The 21,507-nt window shown below is 40.2% G+C and overlaps 1 long non-coding RNA gene across 1 annotated transcript in view; it reads left to right on the forward strand.

Annotated features, from left to right (window-relative positions):
• The first annotated feature begins 2,230 nt into the window (after positions 1-2,230).
• The window catches only part of LOC103097173 (uncharacterized), a 62,695-nt gene continuing 43,418 nt past the window's right edge, over positions 2,231-21,507 (forward strand). Inside the window, exon 1 of the long non-coding RNA XR_472545.3 lies at positions 2,231-2,328. This is a non-coding gene — a long non-coding RNA (uncharacterized LOC103097173). The remainder of the gene's footprint in view (positions 2,329-21,507) is intronic.

The following is a 21,507-nucleotide window of genomic DNA, read 5'->3' on the forward strand; positions in this document are numbered from 1 at the left end:
ATATTTTAGCTTGCTTTGGAAAGCATATGTGGGAGCAGAGGGTGGCTTGATCTGGACCAGTAGTTTTATTGGTGCTTGGTAGGAAACTTAAGCAAGGAATCTATCCTCACCAATGCAGATGGATGCCTATTCTGTGATTTATAGTCTTAGAGGACTTCTGGGGGGCACTTATGGTTAAGTGACTTGCCCAGGGCTACAAAGCTGGTATCCTGTGTCTTTTTCTCTACTGTGTAACACTGCCTTTCACAAAGAACATTGAGATCAATGTCAGTTATTCTTATTATTTATTAGAGTCTTATTAGAATCTGTCAGCAGACTCTGTGCTAAGACCTGGAGATAGACAGAAAAAGCAAAAGAGCTCCTGCCCTCAAGGAACTTCCATTCTAATGGGGGGGGAGGGTCATGGCTTAGAGGCTTTTCCAAGAGGGAAGAATACTTACTGTTTTAAAAAGTCTATCTTTAGACTCTGGGTCTGCTATGTATTATCTGTGCGATCTTGGGCAAATTGCTTCCCTTTCCTTCCCTAGATATCAATTCCCTCATGTGTAAAATGAGTGGCTTGAACCTAGATGATTTCTAAAGACCCTTTCTACCCTCTCTGATGTGATATGAAAAACAATACAGAGTTTTATGAGGAAATAAGTTAATTTCAATCTCATATTAACTAATTAAGTAAAATATACTTGATTTTCATTTGGTTCCTTTCAGCTCTAAAATTCCATGACATTCTATGGTGTGGAGAGAGCTAGCTCAATAGATAAAGAACCAGAGCTGGAGATGGGAGGTCCTGGGTTCAAAACAGACCTCAAACATTTTATATGTAGCTGTATGAGCCTGGGCAAGTCACTTAATTCTGGTTGCCTAGCCATTACGGCTCTTCTGCCTTGGAACCAATACTTAGTATCAATTCTAATAAAGAATAGATAAGGGTTTCAAAAAAAAGTTGTTTGTTTTAGTAGCACACTACTAAAACTAAAATAAATTAGTATTTGTAGTAGCCTGTAGTATATGGTTTGGCAATCTCTCTTAAACCTATAAAGTTCCCCTGAGGCCAAGCTTTCTGGAGGACCACTGACTTCAGTCAGTGACTTCAGTCTTGTCATTGGCCAATTTTATCATCTGGCTCATCCATCCTTTGTTCCTTCAGAGGAAAATGAGAAATGAAAGACTGTTTCTTACAGACTGGCTTTGAATGAATACTTGGGGATATTCAGTTGGACTAAGGCAATGGGTCTTAAAATTCACCCTCTCTTATTAATGATTATGTTATACAAATTTACAGGATTTATTAGTTTAACCATTAGCATAAATGTACAGTGTACTATTTACTTCAATGTTTCAAGTGCCTGTAATTTTATCAAGATGGACTCTTCTTTCACCAGTGTAGGCTGCGATCCTTCTATGCCTTGACTTAGCCAAAGATCTCTGTGAGTTACTGTGGCCAAAACAAACAAACAAACAAATAAACAAAAGTCATTGCAGAGAGGACAATTTAGGCTTAATGCCAGGAAAAACTTCCTAACAATTAAAGCTGCTCCAAATTGATGGTGAATTCTTCCTCCTTGGCAGTCCTCAGGCAGAGGCTGGATGAAGACTTGTCACATCTGTTATTGTCAGGATTCTCATTTAGATATAGGTTGAACTGGTTAGCTCCTTTCTCATTTTGAAATTCTGAGATTCCAATTCTAAGCTCTCTTAGATATAGACTACCCCTTTACAATGGCAGCTTCATGAAAGAGAGAGAGGGGCTAGACCTTTGACTTCATTAGCAAAGAGAACTCCCAAATAAGGAACCCCATTCTCCCAATACAAACTGGCATTCCTTCCCCCCTACTACTTATAGCTTAAAAGAGTTGAGATACTGAGAAATAAAAGTGACTTACCCAGAGTCACACAGTCAATATAGGTCAGAGTGAGCAGCTGACTCCAAGTCTCCTGCCAGCTCTCTATTTTCTGCCTCCTACAAGGTGTTCACCTACTACCAGCCAGTCAATCAGTTACTCAATATTGATCAAGCACCTCCTGTGTGTCAGGACCTGTGCTAAACATTGGGGATGCAAAAAGATACAAAAGGGAGTCCTTGACCCCAAGATGTTTACAATTTAATGGAGCTCACCAGCACTGTTACTGGCACTGTGGAAAGGAAACAAGACTGACAGTTTGTGGGGGAAGGGCCCAACTGGGAGTGGCAGTTGGGTCTTGTGACTAGCACTTCCTTCCTGCCCGGTGGGACTTGCGTCCTGGTGTTGGAGGAGAGGGGAGCTTGTTCAGCCCAGTCAGGAGTGGCATGCTCTTCTTGGTTCAGCCCAAAGACACAGGCTTCTAAAGGTTAGAATTGTTCTTGTTTGCTTTCTGTCTATTGCTAAGATTCTGAATTAGAACAACGAGAGTAGGCGGGAGTGGGACAAACCCTTCACCAGCCTCTAGGGCCTGGCCCTATACTCTGAAGCTAAGGAAAAACTCCAATTCCAACTGGATTATTAAACCTTATATTATTTGAATTCGCAGTCAGATAAGTGGACTATCTTTTCTGGTCATAGAGGGAGCTGAACTTCAGTTTCAGTTATTCAAAGACAAACCGTCCTTATTGGACCCCTGCTGTTTCCTCTCAGCAGGGGGCATCTCCCTCCCTTGCCTCTCCAAGCAATATACCCTCTCTACCCTCTCTCCTTCATACCCCATACAGACCTCCCATTATCCCCATTTTTCCAATCCTATTTCATTTCCCAATAAATATTACAGCACTTGGTCAGAGAGGCAGAATAATCTAGGAAATAGAAGGCTAACAGATTCAGCATTAGGCAGATCTGGGTGCAAATGCTACTTCTGAAACATACTAGCTATGGACTGTTGGACAAATCACTTAATCTCAGCGACCCAGGGAACTCTCAGAGACTCTAAACTTTGAAAAAATTGCTAAGATGTAGTAGGTGGAAGGTATTTTTATTTCAAGAGTTCCCCATATAAAATTCAGACCCCAAATAAAATTCCTACCAATAACAGGCTGCATTCAGGTTTCATTTAGGGCAGATTGGGGGAGATGTGAGGGGGAGAGTGTAGTTCAAAATCAGACCAATATCAGGTATAGGGGCAGCTCTGTGGTACAATAGATAGAGTGTCAGGTCTGGAGTCTGGCAGACTCATCTTCCTGAGTTCAAATCTAGCCTTAGACACTTCCTAGCTGTGTGAACCTGGGCAAGTCATTTCACCCTGCTTGCCTCAGTTTCCTCATCTGTAAAATCAGCTAGAGAAGGAAATGGCCAACCATTCTAGTGTCTTTGCCAAGAGCACCCCCAAAGAGGTCACACAGTGAGACATGACTGAAATGGCTAAACAACAGGGTGCAGGGTATTCCAAAAGCTTTGTAATAAGAATTGGGAGAAATCCTGTATGCAGCTTTAAAAAATTTCTTTCCTTCCATCTTAGAATCAATACTAAGCATTGGTTCCAAGGCAAAAGAGCAGTAAGAACTAGGCAATGGAGGTGGGGGTGTTGAGTGACTTGCACAAGGTCATATAGCTAGGAAGTTTCCAAGGCCAAATTTGAACCCAGAACCTCCCATCTCTAGAATTGGCTCTCTATCCATTGAGTCACCTAGTTGCCACTTTATGTAATTTTGATATCCTAGAACCATACGCTTAAATCTTGAAGGGACATCAGAAGGAAAGGTAAGGGGGAGAAATTAAGTACATAGTCTACTATGTGCAAGGCACTTTTTACAAATATTATACTATTCCTTATTTTCTCCATTTTATAGATGAGGAAACTGAAATAGGTAGAGATTAAGTGACTCGCCCAAGACAACATGGCTAGTTGGTTTCTGAGACTTGATTTGAATTCAGCACTTCCTTTCTTCAGTCCCAGAGCTCTATGGATTACACTCCTTGCTATTGGAGACCATCCAGTCTAACCATCTTTTTTTACTGATGAGGAATCTGAGACCCAGAGGCACTGAATGGCCAGATCAAAGTCACACAGTGAGTAGGTAGGGTTCCCCAGCTTCCAAATCTAGCAGTCTTTCCCTTTTCCATGTTGCCTCTCTTTCTTGGAACTGCCAAAAAGACAGTCCAGGGAAAGGGACCTAAGATGTTCATGGAGATGAGAAGCTGAGAAAACAAAGGCTGAGCTGAGATGCAACTGAAATTTCAACTCTCAGTGGAATAGGGGAAAAAGTGAAGTGGATTTGTTCACCAAATCTCAGAAACCAAATCTAGAATGAGTGGGAAGCTCTTGAAGTCCAAAAGTACTGAATAGGGATCAGACCCAAGAAAGGACCACAGTAGGCAGAGTTTTGATCATCCACAGAATGTGCCTTTCTAAGTTAGAAGTATACAGGATACTAGTGCTGAATGAAATGATTCAGCAGCTCAGAGCAGTGTAATAAATTGCCTAGAATGACAAAGGAAAAAGGGAAAGGTCCCAGGATTTGAATTCAGGTTCTTAGACATTCCAGAGATCCAATATGAACTCTATTTAAAATAGTTTCTAAAGGTAGCTAAGTGTTATAGTGGGCACAGTGCTAGGTCTGGAGTCAGAAAGATCTGGGTTCAAATGTGGCCTCAGACACTTTCTAACTGTGTGACACTGGGCAAATCACTTAACCTTATTTGCCTAGATCTTGCCCTTCTTACTTAAGAGTTGTGAATAAGACAGAAAGTAAAAACTTTAAAAAAAGGTTTTTACAATTATGGATATTAAGCTATTAAGGAAAATTCAAATGTTATGGGGCATATATATAAGTGCTATGTAAATCAATTATGTCTGACTTCATGATCCTATTTGGGATTTTCTTGGCAAAGATATTGGAATGGTTTGCCATCTCCTTCTCTAGCTCATAGATAAGGTAAGTGAGGCAAACAGGGTGAAGTGACTTGTCCAAGATCACACAGCTAGGAAATGTCTGAGGTCATATTTGAACTCAGTTCTTCCTGTCTCCAGACTCTATCCACTTCAGCACCTAGCCACCCAGTTATAAACCATAAAAAGTTATAGAAAATTTTTTTCTGTTATTAGTATCATTATTATTTTACATCTCAGTGTCTCTAAGTCATTAAAAAGGCATTATAAAATAAGCCCCAGGATTTTTAGGGTTAAAGGTATGGGCTAATTGTTCACACCTACACAGTTACCTTTATCCCTCTTCTCTCTACCATATTTGTGGCTGGCTCGCCTGCTGCCTTCTACCCTCTCTGCCTTTTATAAACAATTGGCAAAGAAACCTAAGGAAAGACTAGGGATGATTTGAGGCCAGATTCAATTCAATCAAAACAAACACTGATTAGGGTCTTAGAATGTGCTAGATATTGTGGACTGGGTAATATGAAGACAAGAAAAAATGTGGCTCCTACCTCCAAGGGCTTATGTTCTTCTGTACTGAATAGGAAACAGCAGCCTATCATACAGCTGACCTACTTATTGGTCTGTTTGACATTTGGACCATGTGTTTTCTTGCTTGTTGAGCCATGGTTCCCTATTTTAGCCCCATTAACCACTTTATAGGCACTAGGAGACTAGAAGAGTTTGATGATGAAAAAAAAAAGAAAACCGAAACCTGGACATCGACTTCAGTGTATAATGGCTATGTGTGGCCATCTAGGAAACGAAAGGCTTGTGGAATCCAGTGCCTTAGGAATCGTTCACTTCATAGGAATAAGAAGTAGCTCTTCTTGGGAGATTTGGGGAGAACATATATTGTTACATTAAGATGGTGCTGGCTTGCTAAAGTCATTAGATGTGTCTGTAATGGTTGGCTAGCAGTTCTGGACAAGCCCCCTTGGAGCAGAGGGAAAGGCTGATGCATGAGTGCTAGGAACTGCTCTCTCCTGTGATGGTCGAGGTCTTTGTTTCTCTCCTGTTTTGCTTCTCACAACCCCTACCTTAGTTAAGCCATTGTCTTTTTCCTTGATGGATGAATCCGGCTTAGCATTAACTTAACAGGCTTAGCATTAACTTTCTGGCTGTCTTTCCGGACATAAAATATCCCGGAGACTTCAGTGTCAGCACAGAATGGTCCAACTCCATGCAGGAGTCCACCCCCCGATATCGCAATGTCCTCACAGCACCCATTCAGCTGTTGGCTAGCCATCCTGTTGCAGATTCCTCCCTTGACCTGTTCCCAGGCAGAACGGTCTAGTCCTCTTCATTGGGCTTGTATATTTACATAATGCAATGAAGCACATCTTAGCTCTTTCTGCAAATCAAATTGGTGGCAATCCTTCTGAGAATTCCAAGGTTGTCATGGGCACGCTAGCAATCCCCTATGATAGCTAAGAAGTCTGCTCTAGTCCTGGCCCCCCACTGGGGAGCTCCAAAGGGCACAGACTCCCCATCCCCTTGGATGCTGAACTCAGACAGAGCCCAGGATGTCCTGAAGTGCCCTAGGACCAGCCCCGCCCCCCCTCTGCATACCACAGGAGAAGAGGACTAAAGTACTTTTATTTCCTCAGTGATCTGCTGAAATCTCACTGATTGGAAGTCATCTTTTTTTTTTCATAATGCTGAAAAGATGTAACATTAGCTTAATCATTCCCAAATGAATCTGGAGAAAATAGTTGGAAACCCTGCTCTTCTACCAACAAAAAGGAGAAAAATCATTTCAGCATTACTAGAAAGTTACAGCCATTTGCTGTAAACCAGAACTTTAAAGTAGTGACCATGTGGTCTGCTCTCGGAACATCCAGTTCTTTTTTTTTTTTTAATAGGAATTAAAACCCCTGACACTTGTTTTAAGACCCAAGAAAATCTTTAGTACTTTAGCAAAATGCAGGACCTGGCATGGTCATAAAGGAGATATATTTGATTTTACTCATTGAAACCATTAAAAAAAAAAAGACACAGGATATCATCTGCAAGGAACTAAAATGGCAGCTGAAAGATTTTCCCAGAAGCCCCCAGGAGGAGACCATCTAAGGTCAGCCCATTGTCTCCAAAGTTCCAGGAAAACTATATACTTTAAAAATTATTTTTCTTCCCTCTTCTCATGTAGAGAGTACTGGTGAAGCTTCCAGATCTCAAAAGAATTTAGCCTTTATTGAGGAAGTTAACACTTCAGGAAGAGGATTATGTCTTATGGTTTTTTCAAACCTTTTAAAAATGGTGAAAACCAAACCTCAGACACCATCAAATTACACTACTTGGAGAATTCTCCATTGTTCTCATTCTGGTATTTATTCAATTTAACCAACTTTTATTTTTTATTTCATTTCATTTTATTATTTTTAAAAAACCCTTACCTTCCATCTTACAGTCAATCATTTGTTCCAAGGCAGAAGAGTGGTAAGGGCTAGGCAATGGGAGTTAAGTGATTTGCCCAAGGCCACACATCTAGGAAGGATCAAAGACCATATTTAAATCCAGAACCTTCATTTCTAGGCCTGGTTTTCTATCTTCTAGCTGCTTCCTTTTCAATTTCTAAATCAACCCATCAGCAAGATTGTGTCAGTCATTGTGTTAGTTGCTGAGAATACAAATCTAAGGAGTAAAATAATCTCAATTCTTTTTTTTTAATTTTATAGTATTTTATTTGATCATTTCCATGCATTATTCATTAAAGACAAAGATCATTTTCTTTTCCTTCTCCCCCACCCCCCATAGCCGACGCATGATTCCACTGGATATCACATGTGTTCTTGATTCGAACCCATTGCCATGTTGTTAATATTTGCATTAGAGTGTTCGTTTAGAGTCTCTCCTCTGTCATGTCCCCTCAACCGCTGTAGTCAGGCAGTTGCTTTTCCTCGGTGTTTCTACTCCCACAGTTTGTCCTCTGCTTATGGATAGTGTTTTTTCTCCTAGATTCCTGCAGATTGTTCAGGGACATTACACCGCCACTAATGGAGAAGTCCATTACGTTCGATTATACCACAGTGTGTTTGTCTCTGTGTACAATGTTCTCCTGGTTCTGCTCCTCTTGCTCTGCATCACTTCCTGGAGGTTGTTCCAGTCTCCATGGAATTCCTCCACTTTATTATTCCTTTTTGCACAATAATATTCCATCACCAACAGATACCACAGTTTGTTCAGCCATTCCCCAATTGATGAGCATCCCCTCGTTTTCCAGTTTTTGGCCACCACAAAGAGTGCAGCTATGAATATTTTTGTACAAGTCTTTTTGTCCATTATCTCTTTGGGGTACAGACCCAGCAGTGCTATGGCTGGATCAAAGGGTAGACAGTCTTTTATCGCCCTTTGGGCATAGTTCCAAATTGCCCTCTAGAATGGTTGGATCAATTCACAACTCCACCAGCAATGAATTAGTGTCCCAACTTTGCCACATCCCCTCCAGCATTCATTACTTTCCATAGCTGTCATGTTAGCTAATCTGCTAGGTGTGAGGTGATACCTCAGAGTTGTTTTGAATAATCTCAATTCTTAAGAAGCTTAATATTATAAGCCCTTACCCAACTTCTGAGCTGGAGAGAGAACCTAGCATTTAAGAATACATGATTTTACCAGTGTATCTCTTCACCAATGTAGATAGCCACCTCATTTATGCCAAGAAATCATAGGATCATAGATCCAGAACTTGGAGGGACCTTAAAAGCAATTCAATCCAAACCCCTTATTCTTTTGTAGATGAGAGATTTGAGACGGATTAAATTATTTGCCCAGTGTTATAGAGCTAGTAAGTATCTGAGGCAAGATTTGAACCCAGAATCCAGAGCTCTATCCACAATGCCACTCTGTTTTGATCAGTTATTTTGATTCATTACCTGATGGCCAATTTTGAGTCGATGAGAGGCCCTGAATCCTTATTCTTTCCTTCTCAAACAGGTGCCAGAGAGAGACTAAGACACACAGAGAGAGCTAGTAATATATGCATCAAACACTCTTCTGCCTTTGAATTAATTTCTCTCTCTTGTTTTGAGTTAATACACTGATTAAAATTAAGATTCAGTAGCACTGACCAGAATTGTTTGTGAGGACTCTGCGTTCATTTCAAGGTGAGGAACCTGAGGCCTAAGAGGGAAGTAACTTGCCCAAGGTCACAACCAGTAGTAAGTGGAAGAGCTCTGGATCTAAGTTCATCATGATTTTTTGGTACCATGGCATAAGAATGAAAGCTCAGAAGAGCTAAGTGACTTACTAATGGTCATACAATTAGTAGGGGGCATAACTCTGATTCTTCCTTTATGTATTCACTGAATCTATGACATTCTCCATTTCTCCACCATCAGCCTTTCTGCCAGGGATTTGCTTCCTCCCCAAGACATAGTCTCCTGATTGGTGATTCTTTAGCTTAGATCACCATTTCATGAGAGGTCTCAGTTATGCTCGCTTCCCTCTAAGTTCAATTTATCAGTCAATTGCTGATACCCTCTGCTCTGTCTTAGAACTTCCTCTTATATGTTATTTTTCTACTAAAATTTAAACTCTTTCAGGGCAGGAACTAGTTTGTTTGCTTGTATATGTTTTCCTAGTACACAGTAACTACTTATCTCTTTCTGTCTCTGTCTCTTTCTCTCTGTCTTTGTCCACTTCATTCCTTTCTTCCCTTTCTTTATTATTTCCACACACCATGATGCTTTTGAACATGGATATTTGAAATCTACAAATAACTAAGAAATGGCTCTTGGTCAATAGTGTTCACTCCCTCCCCTACTAAATGGTTTACCAGATGTGTTAACAAGCAATAAAAAGGGATGATTGTCTTTGCACCAGCTTGCTCTCCCTTCATAACACGACCTCATTGAGTCCCTGGCTTTCTTCACGGCTCAGCTCCCATAGCACTTTCTGCAGGAAGTCTCTCCTAGTCACTCCATCTCCACGCTAACTTCTAGTACTCATCATCCTCTACAAGTCCCTTCACTCTATTATATAAGCATTTTTAGATAAATGTAAATTACTTGATGACAGGGACCATCTTTTGCCTTTCTTTATATCCCCAGTAATTAGCAGAAAAATCTGGTAATAGATTTAATAAGTGCTTGTTAATTATCAAGTACTTCTCTCCCTTCTGTCCTAGACCTAAGGCATTGGTGACAAGATATGGCCAAAAGAAAGAAGGGAGAGGAGAGGAAAGGACACTGACAAATGGCATAGATAGTCAGCTTGAAAGGTGTTTTAGTGATTTCTAGGCTCCCCTCTCTTCTGTTAATTATGTTAATACTGTACTTTTTTAGTCTGGGCCAGCTGATTTAATGGAATCTTAAATCTATCTCTAGAAAGTATTTTGGAGTCCATCTAATTTAATTTCCCCAATTTACAGATGGGTAACCTGTGGCCCAGAGAAGTGAAGACAGACAAGGAGCAAAAATCAAGCAGGGATATGAGCCTAGGTTCAATATTCTTTCCACTTACCCAAACTACTTCCATTTAATTTTAGATTTTTTCCTTTGTGTTCAGGATGCCCAACCTAGTAAAGAAGAGATTTTCTGAGAAGTTCTGAAGTGGAGTCAAATCAAGCAGGATTTGTTAGGCACCTATTATGTGCCAGGCACTTCTAAGCATTGAGGATACGGAGAAAGTTAAAATACCCTGATCCAAAGGAACTCACAATCTAAAGGCTCACTTCACAGACCCTCCCTACAAGATAGACATTTCTCGTTAGCTCCATAATCACTACACATTGATTAAAGTTTAGTTTCTATAATTGAAGCAAGTTGGAGTCCCTTGTCTGGGCCAGGAGATCATCAGAGAGGGATCATGTAACTTCGTCTTTTTTTTTTTTATCCTTAACTTCCATAGCAATACCGTATATTGGTTCCAAGGCAGAAAGAGTGGTAAAGGCTAGGGAATGGAGGTTAAGTGACTTGCCCAGGGTCACACAACTGGGAAGTGTCTGAGGCGAGATTTGAACCTAGGACCTCCCATTTCTAGGCCTGGCTCTCAATCCACTGAGCTACCTAGCTGCCCCTTATCTTCATATTTTTATGGGAATCCTGCCCATAAGGATTTTTAGGGAGTAGAAACAATAATACTAAAGCCTTAATTACCCAACATCTTTTGTTATCTAATTTTATTCTCTCTGGGGAGACAACTATTATTTCAAATTTTATAAATGGGGAAAGTGAGGCATCAAGATTACAGTTGGATAAGAATGGATTCAGAATTCGAATTTTAGTCACAATCACAAGTTCTATGTCTCATGTGACAGCAATCTTAGAGTTTTAGAGTTGGAAAGTGATGTCAACCCATGTCTATCTAAACCCTTAGTCTGACAAGATTCCTCAGTCTAATACTCCATGGATAATCATCGTCTTTGATGTAAGCTTCTAGTGAATAGAATCTAATCCCTTCCTGGCCAATGCATGTTACATTTGGATAGCTCCATTTATTAGGATTCTCACACATGCCCCTCACATCCAGCCTTAACTTACCTTTTGACATCTCCTACCCATTGAGCCTTATTTGGTCTTGTGGAACTGAGCAGAATATGCCCATTTCTTCTGTGTGACAGTCTTTCAAGCATAAACAAGTTACTTTTTTCTTTCTTCTTTTATCCAACCCAGTGTCTAGCTTTGGTGTCAAGAGGTCTAGGAATCTAGTCCCTCTGCTGCTATATATGTGTGTCTCTGCGCAAGTTTCTTACTTTCTCAGTTTCTCCAGGTAATTCTCTAAGACTTAGTTGCAGAGCAAAAAATCTCAGACTTGATCTAACTCCTATTTAATAAGGAAGCTATAGCTGAAAAGGACCACAAATGACACTTACCGTTCCCTTTCATCTCACAGATGATGAAACTGAGGTTAGATTACTTATCCTAGATCACATATGTGGTAGCAGAAGTGAGATTTGAATCCAGGGAGTTTCCACCTCCCACCAAATCCCAACCATGCTACTCTACCTCCTGACCCTTTAGAAAGATTAGTTTGCTAGCAGGGCGGAGAGTCATTGGAGAGAATGGAAGCAGGAAGACCAGTTATGACCTGGCAATCACAGCAGTCCAGGATAGAGGTCATGGAAGCCTGAACTCTGATGGTGGCCATGTGAGTGAAACTATGAGAATGGATGCTAGAGGTGTTACGGAGGCGGAATTGACAAGACTGGATATAAGAGGTCATAGACAAAAACAAATCAAAGAGAACCAAAAGTTATAAACCTAAATGACAGGGATAGTAGCTGAGTTCAAGGCAGAAATAGAGCAAGATAAATAGCTACCTGCCATTAGAACATATATCCTCATTCCTTGTTCCAAAGAATACATATAGAAAAGGTAAATCATAAAAAAGAAGAAAAAAGCAACCTATGGCACATACTGAAGATATGTGGGTAGCACCATGGATAGAGTACTGGGCTTGGAGTCAGGAAGATCTATGTTCAAAGACCTGCCTCTGTCACTTACTACCTGTGAGACCCTGAGGAAGTCTCTTTAACTTTTTCATTCCTAATTTCCTCATCTATAAGATGAAGGGATTGAACTCCATAGCCTCTAAGATGCATTCTAGAGTCCAGTTTATGATCCTAAATTCTGTAGGAGGTCAGTGACAAGAAAGATACTTCACTGAATCTCTTGGGAACACATAAATATAAAATGAGGGAATTTTTCTAGATCAGAGGTTCTTAACCCAGGGACCCATGAACTTATTTAAATTTAAAAAAAACATCCTGATAACTATTTTAATATAATTGGTTTCCTTTGCAACCTTAAGGATTTTATTTTCTGTATGTAAAAACATGATTGTGAAATGGGGTTCGTAGACTTCAGTAGACTGCAAAAAGGCACCATGGCACAAAACAGGTTAAGAACCCATGGACTACTAGGTCTCTAAGGTCTCTTCCAACCCTAAATCCTGTGGTTTTCTGCCCAGTGCTGACTGCAATGTGGAGGCGAAGCAACCTAGCACTCAAACTTTCAACCCCATCCTGATGCAAAGAGACCACAAAAGATTTCATTGCTCTCCAAAATACAGATAATGTTGGAGAGTCTTCTTAGGGGAACATACCAATGGTGTTTGGGGAGAAGACTCCAACTTAAGCACTTGATCTTCCTCCAGACTGTAGGAGTTGCAAAGTTCCTAGGGAAAGAGAAAGGGAAAAAAACCTAAATAAAAGCCAACCTTCAAACTATGGACCAGGCAGATTTGCTGTCCGTTTGGAGAGAATGGGTGGTATGAAGGTCTGGGTATTGTAGTCATCTAAACAAAGTCCTCTTTCACGTCAATTAAACCACTGATTTGCGAGGAGCTACACGGCTGCGTGGTTTGGAAAAACTCACTGCTCTGGGGTTGAAAAGATGAAAAAGCCAAGGAAAAGAGAGCAGAAAATGTGTTTTTATTTGGAAGTCTTTTTGGACTGTTGGCTGTCTTGTGCTGAGAATTAAAATCTGGGTGTTTATGTTGTTGAGAGGGGACAGGGCTGGCTCAAAGTAGAATCTGGAAAGGAAGTGGAGCTTGTCATGGAGATGGGAATTACATTACCTGCAGCTGTGTGAGCCTTGTTCCACTAGAGTCTCCTTGCTGTGAGAGGTGTCCAGGGTCACCTGGTTCCTGATTAGGTGGTGATGTGACCTGCAGCTCAACTGATTCTGTGAAGGAGAAAGGTGTTGCCAGCCTCCCACTTATAGTATTCTCAATGCCAGCACTCCAACACTGCTAGGGATCCTATGCTCCATGGTGGATGTGATCAGGAGGCTCAACAGACCTCCCGCTATTTTCTGCTGGGCTCTTCAAGGGAATTGCAAGTTGAGCTGTGGCATGGTTATTTACAGTGGTTATATAGAACATGCTGCACTTCTTAAGACATTGCTTTGCTTATATTTTCCAGTGTGGAGTTAGTAGGAGGGCTTCTCTTCTGTCATGGGATGAAAGTGATTTAGATGTTACATGTTTTCATGCCTTGATCAGGACACCTGCAGGGGTTGAGCAATCAAGCGAGCTTTTGAAAGCTTCTCAGAGGCTACTAGCAGTAAATGGAAATACTACCTTAATCCAGGAGAATCATTGATTCATGGATTGAGAGCTATAAGGGAACAGATAGACCTTTGAATCCAATTCCTTTATTTTACAGAGGAGGAAACTAAGGCACTGAGATTAAGTGACATGCCTAGGGTTATACAGCTTTAAGTATCTAAAGAGGGTGTAGCCTTGGGTCTATCTGACTCCAAGTACAATTCTCTATTCACTACACTTTCTGGCCATCTGCTATGAGGGTCCCTTAAGGATTGAATAAAGGATGGGAAGATGAAGTTGTGGTTGGTAATGGGGAATCCAAAGGATGATTATGAAAACTTGTCCTTCTCCTTTCCATTTCATCACCCCAAGCAGTCAAAGAGATCATAATGTAAAGAAAAGAACAATCATTTCAGGAAATAGCCAGAAGAATGGAAGCTCCTTGAGTGCAGGGATTATCTACTTATTGTATATGCACCCCCCCCAAAAAAAAGAACAACATCTTGCATATTGTAGTAGGTAAGAGCTTAAGGAAGTATTATTTGGTTGGCTGATTGATAGATTATGGCAGAAGAAGGTCAGAATATTCAGATCATAATTTAGTGGCTAAGACACAGACCAATGGTATGACTTTTGCATGTTATAGGGGCATAGATTCAAAGCTAGGCAAACTTAGAGATCAAATAATATGATGTTATTATTTGAGAAGTGATGAAACAGTTCCAGACAGGGGATTCCATTGTCCCAAGGTCATTTAAAATAGTAAACAGCAAAGCAACATCTGAACCCAAGTTTTCTAATTCCATCTCTAGAGCTCTTTCTACTTTGTCATACTGTCAATTTCTTCACTTGTAAAGGAAGAGAAGAGGATCAGAGGATTGCAGAGCTGGGGGGGGGGCAGGGCTTAATGGCCATATAGTGTAATGAATGCTAAAAAAAATTCCTACACAATGATACATGTATAACTCAGTGGAACTACTTCTCAGCTTTGGAAGGGGGGGAGGAAAGAGCGGGATTGGGGGGGGGGGGGCACAGGAATCATGAATTATGTAACCGTGGGAAAATATTCTAAATAAAAAAGGAAAAAAAAGAATTCTGCTACATATAATCAACCTCCCTTATCTTGAAGTCTTCCATGACTTCTAGGACTCCTTGTGGGCCTCCATTGCAGCGGCCATTCTTCATATGGGCAATGTCTTTACCTCTATAATTTCCTTCTGTAGTGTGAAGATAGGATTAACTCTCCCCTACCCAATTTTAGATTTAATCACCAGAAGCATATACACCCCACTTATCCTTAGGTATGGGGAGGTCTGTGACCCACATGTGCTATAATGAGTGACAAACCCCCTGACTGCCCCCTGGACAGTTGTAAGCAAAGCTATAGCTGCAATTGGTCCACATAAATTGGAAGGAAGGCACAGGAAGGGACAAAAGGAGGGGTCTTTAAAAGTGGCAAGAACTTCCTGTAACCAGCTCTTTCACCTTGGAACTTGACCTTGAAGGAGCTCAGGCTTGGCACCTCAGACTGCTCTTTGATTTTCCCTTAGAACTACCACATGGGTGAATGGAAAGGCTGACTCCCTTTCCTGACTTTTCTAGAGGTACTAGCATCTGGAGAAGCCCTTCCTCTTGGAGGAGGCCTTGTGACTAAAACCCTTGTTTAATTTACCTCTGGAGCCCCTTTGCTGAGGCCTCTGAAGCCCTGCATGGTTTGGACCAGGCCAGAGTAATTACTCTCTCTCATTACCCCTTACTTTCACTTTTTACCTTTTTGTAAATAAATTACCATAAAAAGTCATTCTGACTTGAGATATATTAATTTCAGCAAACACACTCATATATTTAGTCCAACCTTTAATTTTTAACCCTTACAGTGGTGATGAATTTGTAGAACTGCCTTTTGAGGAAACACCAATGCCAGCCATGCTTTTTCCAAACCTCGTTCATCCCATGACTTCCCAGACTACCTTATACCTCTTCTTACTTCCCTTGTTTTACTTATGTGTTGCCTTTCCCATTAAAATATAAAGTTATCAAGGTCTTTCTTGTTTTTGCTTGTATTTATAGTCTTAGTGCTTAAAATTGTTCCTAGCACATAGAAAATATGTAAAAACTTTTCTATCCCTTATCTATCTAATCATCTCTTTTCATCCATCATTTATTCATGTCTTCTATCATCTATTCATCTATCTTTTGCCCATCATCTCTCTACTTTCCTACTTATCTGTGTCTTTCTATCAATTATCATCTATGCATCTATATGTTCACTATCTATCATCTATTCATCTGTCTTCTATCTATCCATTTCATTCAACATCTATGCATCTATCTTCTGTCTATGAGGATCTACTACCTCAGGCAAGATACTTAGGCTCCCTAGGTCTTAATTTCCCTGTGTATATTCAATGAGAGTGTCAGACTCTGTCAATGATAGGATGGTATAATAAATTGAGTGCTTGTCCTAGGTTCTGCTTACTAATTTGGTAGTCTTGGGCCTGACATTTCTATAAGCTTCATTTTCCACACCTGTAAAATGGAAGAGTTGATCTTGGTTGGTCTGAGCCAACCCTAGATCTATAATTCTATAATCTCCCAAAACATTCCATTCCACTTTTGGACAGCTCTAAATGTTAGAAGTTTTGTTTTTGTTATCTTTCTATCATGTCTGAGTGCTTCACTTTCTTCTCAGGTCTTTCCTCTGAGGCCAAGAAGACCAGATCTTTATTTTTTCATGTCTTCATCCTGTTCTCTCGTCTCGTCTTCTCCCCACCCCACCCCCTTCTTGATCCTAAATATCCCCAGATTCTTCACCTATTTGTTCTGTCTACTTCACAAAGATTTGGGGGATATCTAATGCTATGAGAACTTGGAGCACCATGTGAGATCAGGATAATGAAAGACAGAATAATGATGATAGTTATTATGATGAATGTCTTTCTCTGTCCATCTCTTACTAAGCCTTTGTGTTCAAAATAATCTTCCTATTATTTCTTCTAGTGACCCAGGAAGCAGTGGGGATACGGGAAAACATCAGAAGAATCAGAGTCAGTGATTTGGATTCAAATTGTGACTCTTTGCTCCCTACTACCCATGTGACTTTGGGCACTAAGCCACTCTTACCTCTAGACCTACTTCCTCTTCTGGATGGATTATATGGTTTCTAAGTTCCTACCCATTTCCAAATCCTATGAGCTTATGAAGAAAGGGATCATATCTACTCATCTTCATATCTCCTTGAGTGTTTTGTCTAAAATGAATAGGCTCTTAGAAAATGCCTATTGATAATAATTTTTTATTGTTGTCATTATTCTCTCATTCCTTTGGGTATGAATCTTCATTTCCTCATGGGCTATACTGTTCACTAACTTTTCTTTGCAATGATACTGGAGTAGTTTGCCATTCCCTCTTCCGGTGGATTAAGGTGAACAAGGTTAAGTGGCTGGAATAATTTGCCATCCTTCTCCAGTTAATTTTACAGATGAGGAAAATGAGGCAAATAAGGCTAAGTGACTTTTCTAAGGTCACACAGCTAGTAAGTAGCTGAGGCTGGATTCAAACTCAGGAAGATGAGTCTTCCTGACATCACGCCCAATATTCTATCCTCTATCTCACTTACTGTCCAATAATAGCTTGCCTTTTCTTAAAATAATTTTGTTATATAATTTTATTTTCATAGTGACATTGTGAAGAAGTACTATTGTTATAGCCATTATATTGATAAGGAAACAGGACCAGAGAAGTTTAGTGATTTGTTCAATATCACACAGCTACCATGTATAAAAGGTAGGATTCAAAGTCAGCACTGATATGACTTGAAGGCCTACATTTTCCTCCTTCATTACAGTGCCCTTTTATAGAGATTTATATCTTTCTAGACTTGTACCTTAAAAAAAAAGAAATATAGATCTATATTTGAAAATGACCTCAGAAGCCAGCTATTCATTTTATAGATGAAAAAAGCCATGGCCTAGGGAGACAAAATAACCTGCCCAGGGTCACAAAAGAACTAAGTATAAACAGGTAGAATTTGAACTTATCTATCTCCCTTTACTCTAGCCAAATATGTTTTGTAATAGATAGTGAACCAGACTTGGAATCAGGAAGTCTTGAGTTCAAATTTATCCCCAGATACTCCCTAGCTAAATGACTCTGGGCAGATATCTTTCTCTCCATTTGCCTCCATTTATTCATCTGTAAAACCTACCTCCCAGGGTCATAATGAAGATCAAATAAGATTATGCAAACCTTGAAACACTGTATAAATGCTATTTTTGTATTATTGTACTGACTTGAATTGAATTGCCTATTTCTAGAAGCTTTGTCAAATACCCACATCCATAGGAAAAAGAAAGGAAGAAAAAAAGGAAGGGAATAAACATTTCTGTCACACCTACTATGTCCCATATAGTACTTACTATAAGTCCAGGCACTGTACTAAGTACTTTATAAATAGGATCTCATTTGACTTAGGAGTGAATGAATTAGTCAATGAAATAAGAGGTGAGAAGGGTCAGGACAGGAGGAAGAAAATAAAGGTATCCTAACCAGGTGACATCATGCCAATGCTTCAAGAATCTGGGATTCAAGAATCAGGTACCACTCTCCATCGAAGCAGATCGTGAGTCTTCCACCTCTTTGAAGACAGCTTTTGAGAGCAGCAACAAGTGGGTATGACATCCATTACCTGGCATCCAAGCTGGAGATCAGCCCTTCTGAACAGAGCTGGTCTGGTTCTTAGATGAAACACAGTCCATCGCTAGGCTTCATATTTATGGCTATTTTTTCTTAATACCTTTTTCAGATGGGGGAGGGACTGCATAGGTATTTCCTACATTTAGCCCATTACCTTTTGGCCAAGAAGGGAAAGAACTAGTCTTGAAGTTAAAGAATCTTGGTTCAAATTCCATCTCTACTACCTGTTAGACCATGGTCAAATCAGTTAATTTTTCAGTCTCGGTTTCCTCATTTGAAAAATGAGGCAGTTGGACTAGATAGTCTCTGCGGTCATTTCCAACTATCATCTTTTATACCCCAAATCATTTCACCTCCCTGTGCCTTAATTTTCAATCTTTAAAATGAGGGGGTTAGACTAGAAGGCTTTTGTGTTCCCTTCTAGCTTTATATTTATGATCCTATCATCTTTCATAGCCCAAGTCATCTTTCCTTTCTGTGCTTCAGTTTCTCCATCTCTAATATGATGACATTAAACTAGACAGACTTGAAGTCCCTTCCAGTTTTAGATCCAGGATCCTATAATCTATAGGTCCTGACAGATCATGGATCCCATTGGTCTAGCCTTGAAAAACCCACTGTCTTTTTCCCATCATGCAATTAGTACTTTAGTGTAAGCCTTGTCAGAATATAGCATTGAATTACAAACTAGACTTAAGAACCTTGATCTTTTGGAGCCATTTATATAGTGAAGCTGAGCTTAGGAGAAGAAAGGGTAAGAACTCTGGCCAGAAAGGACTCTATTTCTCATAGAAATAGGCTAATACTATCATGAAGAAGTTCAAATATGGCCTCACACTCTTACTAGTTGTATGACACTGGACAGATAACTTAACCCTGTTTGCCTCATCTGTCAAATGATCTGGAGAAGGAAATGGCAAACCTCTCTAGTTTCTTATCCCAAATTGGGTCAAGAAAAGTCAAACATGACTGAAAAAATTGAGCAACAAAAATTTGAGGGAATGAGGGGCAACTAAAAGATGTTGGTATTCCCTAATTCTGTCCATGTATGGTATATAGCCACATGGAGAACAGAGAAGGAACAAGGAAAGACATTGACATAGGGCAGCAGTACAATTGTGATGCCAACACACACAAACATGCCTATATACTTATATGTATGTTTGTGTGAGTATACACATATATCACACAAATGTCTTTGTTATATGGTTTACATTCTGTTGGTATATCTCTCATCTGCAAAAAATGAACAAGAGAGTGTGCCTGGTTAGATCATAGACTCTGAGTATTTAGGCATTAGTTATCTAGTTCAACCTCCTCATTTTATGGATGAGGAAGGAAGGAAATGTGTATTTAAGTGCCTACTATGTGCCAAGCACTGTGCTAAGAGTTTTTCATCTCATTTAATCCTCAGAAAAATTTCCGATAGGCAGATAATATTATTAAACCCATTTTACAGTTAAGGAAGTCAAGATGGACAATTAAATAACTTGCTCATAGTTGGTAAGTGTCTGAGGTCACATTCGAACTCAGGTCTTCCTGATTCCAGACCCAACCACTCTTTGCACCATGGCACCCCCTAGCTCTTTCTTCAAGGTCATATTGCCAGTAGGTACCAGAGTTAGGTTTTGAAATGAGATCCTTTCCCCATGTGTGTCTTTTGCAAGTGACATTTTGGCTGCCCCTTCATCACTACTGTACAGGCAGACTAGACTTTGAGAAGATCCATGAATTTGATGTTACATCCCCATTGTTGAGCATTTGCACAAGTTGTCCCCCATTCCTGGAAGGTATTACTCTATCTCTGCCTTTCAGTATCTTTTTTCTCCTTCAAAGGTGATCTCAGGTGCAACCTGTTCCATGAAATCTTCCCTGTCTCCCCCACCTCCCACCCCAGGTCAGATGAGGCTGTTCTCTCTGACCTCCAATTTCCCTAATGTATTCCTATGTTTATTCTCATCTGAGTATATAACACATCTATAAGGAGACTATAACCTCCTTGAGTGGAAAGAGTGTATCATTGAAAAGACAAAATAATACCAACAAACCTCTTTCATTCCCCATCATCTAACATGGGGTTGAATGTTGTTGAGTGGAAGAAAGAAAGAAGGAAGGAAGGAGTGAGGAAGGGAGGAGAAGGAAGAAAGAAAAGTGAAGAAGAGAAGGAAGGAGGAAGGGAAGGAGGAAGAAGGAAGGAAAGTAAATGAAGGAGGGAAAAAAGAAGGAAAAAAAGAGGGATGGAGGGAGGAAGAAAGGAAGATAAAGGAAGGAAAAATGAAAGGAAAAGAAGAAAAGAAGGAAAATATAGGAAGGAAGGAGGGAAAGTAAAGAATTGAAGGAAAGAAGGAGGGAGGTAGAGAAGAAGAATGGGAGAAGAAAAGAAGGAAAAGAGGGAGGGAGGGAGGAAGGGAGGAAGGAAGAAAGTAAGGAAGGAAAGAAAAGAGGAAGGGTGGGAGGGAGAGAGGAAGGAAGAAAGAAAGAAAAGAAGGGAGGGAGGAAGGGAGAAAGGGAAGGAGGAAAGGAGGGATGAAGGAAGGAAGGGAAGAAGGGAGAGAGGAAGAGAGGAAGGAAGGAAGAGAGGAAGGAAAGAAGGAAGGAAGGAAGAGAGGAAGGAAGGAAGGAAGGAAGGAAGGAAGGAAGGAAGGAAGGAAGGAAGGAAGGAAGGAAGGAAGGAAGGAAGGAAGGAAGGAAGGAAGGAAGGAAGGAAGGAAGGAAGGAAGGAAGAATAAATGAAAGAATACACATTGGGGAGCTTTCTGAGACCTAGGCATATAAAGTACCAGTAGAAACTCAGCTTGACAAAATAAAGTGCGTCTCGAGGAGTCAAGATGACCCAAGCTCAAATCTTGTTTGAAATACTTATTAGCTGTTTAACCTTTGACAAATCATTTAATCTCCCTCAACCTCAGTCTGCTCATCTGTAAAATTGGGATAATCATAGCACCTATCTTATAATGTGGTTTCTGAGGATCAAATTAAATGATA

The sequence above is a fragment of the Monodelphis domestica genome, chromosome 5, assembly GCF_027887165.1.
Source record: "Monodelphis domestica isolate mMonDom1 chromosome 5, mMonDom1.pri, whole genome shotgun sequence".
Taxonomy (NCBI): Eukaryota; Metazoa; Chordata; class Mammalia; order Didelphimorphia; family Didelphidae; genus Monodelphis; species Monodelphis domestica.